Genomic DNA, 2,500 nt, shown 5'->3' with positions numbered 1-2,500 from the left:
CTTTGCAACTCTTGTCGCCGACACGTATGCCGACGACGATGCTTATTTAATTTTATTTCAACCGTGGAACGTCCCTCTGGTCTCTCTCACTTTTTCCTCCTCCAATCACCACACCATTTTAAACCACTTTGAATCCAATTTTATATGGATTTTTATAGTCGTCATTTAGTATTAAGGGATTTTTAGAATTTACCCAATATATTATACCAAGTGGTTTTGGGTATTTTCTTTTTAATCTATTTTATATAGATTTTAGCAACGAACTTTTAATATACCCATTTATATATTTATTATTTGTGAGAGAGCAGCAGGTATTTCCCAACGGTATGAAATTATTTCAGTGCCAGAAGACGTACCATGATCATCGACGCGGACAACGAGTTGAACCAGCGTCTCTACCCGAAAAACCCTTGTCTTCGGCATTCAAGGGAGTTTCGGTATAAGCGTCAAAACTGCTTTTGACATTATCGAGCGTACGAGAGTTACAGAAATAAATTTCTCTCACTTCGGTTGCTTCGATATATGCCTTTTGTATCGTATTATAATATATTTTTCTTAGCTCTGCTCGGATTCGAGAGAGACGATGCTCAGTAAGTATCACGTGATTTTCCGCGTTATTTCGAAAGGAACGACGGACAAACCAACGATGATAACCACCTTTTTTTAATAGGATACCACGTATGGGCCATTCGGTCAGAGACACCGACCCGTGGTAATGATGTGTCAATATTAATATTTACATATTATATGTATATATACACTACATATCGTGTATTTCTTCAAGGGGCATTTTGGAACACCCAAAACATGCATCCTCTTATATATACCGAATACGCCGCCGAGCGTCCGGCGATGCCTGGTTAAATGCACGGTCTCTTATGGGAGAAAACCTCCAAAGCTCGTCCGAAATCACCTCTCCTCGAAAAACTTAGTTTTTGGACGGATTGGTAGATTCGAACGTTAATATTGGTTTCGAGAAACCATTTCGTATCATCCTTCGGCATTGCCGAGATGAACCCAACGGTAAAAAATTTCTTTTTAACAAAATTTGTGTTTGTTTGTATCTTTTATATCGAATATTCGGCCGATTGTCTGGCGACAACCAACTAAAAGTACGATATAGTTACAAGAAAATACGATAAGACTCGATTCAGCCGATCGTTCTATCGACCGAAAAAGAAATAATTTCGTATGAGAAAACTTTTCTCATTCCATTTCTCACGAATGGATAAATTTCTTCAAGCAATTATTATTTATCCCACTCGACTCTCGAGTCGAACTTTGAAGATACTCTCTCTCTCTACGTATAATACGCACGAGAGCATGCACCAACTTCCAACGTTCGTTCAAGTTTTTACGAGCATAATGTGTTTCGCTGGCTCTTTCGGTCTTATAAATATCTTCCCATTCATACATGCTCGTTTCAAGTCATGCGACTATGGTAAAGTCATGCGACTATGGGACTTAGAAAAATTTCGAGCCGTACGACTTGTAAAGTCATGCGACTATGGTAAAGTCATGCGACTATGGTAAAGTCATGCGACTATGGGACTTAGAAAATTTTCGAGCCGTACGACTTGTAAAGTCATGCGACTATGGTAAAGTCATGCGACTATGGGACTTAGAAAATTTTCGAGCCGTACGACTTGTAAAGTCATGCGACTATGGTAAAGTCATGCGACTATGGTAAAGTCATGCGACTATGGGACTTAGAAAATTTTCGAGCCGTACGACTTGTAAAGTCATGCGACTATGGTAAAGTCATGCGACTATGGGACTTAGAAAATTTTCGAGCCGTACGACTTGTAAAGTCATGCGACTATGGTAAAGTCATGCGACTATGGTAAAGTCATGCGACTATGGACTTAGAAAAATTTATAAGTATCGAATAACGATAATTTTTCAAAGTTCATATTGAAAAATGAATACTTTGAAAATATTTCTTAAGACGGTTCATCCAACAGCACCGTCCGTACGTTCTATCAAACGTTACTTAGAGTCGAATTTAGACTCTTGCGCCAAAAGGCCTTTTGGAACACCAAAAGCATGTGTCCCCTTATATATACCGAATATGCCGCCGAGCGTCCGGCGATGCCTGGCTAAATGCACGGTCTCTTATGGGAGAAAACCTCCAAAGCAGCTCCAAAATCACCTCTCCTCGAAAAACTTAGTTTTTTCAACTAAGATGGACAAATTCCATATCATCATGTTAAAAAATGATATCTTAACCAAAATTTAAACAAAGTTTAGTTTAACGATGAATAATAATAAACAATTGTCAAAAAATTAAAATAATTATTAATTTGCAATAAAAATTGTTAATAACAATTTTTAACGTAAAAAGAATTTTTTCATCAAATAATCCTTTACGAATATAGTAAACGACGTTATTAATTTTTTATTAACATTCAATAAATTCCTTAATTAACAAATGGATAAATTCCTAACCGTTAGAGATATCTTAACGAAAATTTATATACAGCTTAGTTTATTGCTAAAT

Source organism: Polistes fuscatus, unplaced genomic scaffold, assembly GCF_010416935.1.
Source record: "Polistes fuscatus isolate 324 unplaced genomic scaffold, CU_Pfus_HIC Scaffold19, whole genome shotgun sequence".
Classification (NCBI taxonomy): domain Eukaryota; kingdom Metazoa; phylum Arthropoda; class Insecta; order Hymenoptera; family Vespidae; genus Polistes; species Polistes fuscatus.
This window is presented reverse-complemented; position numbering follows the sequence as displayed.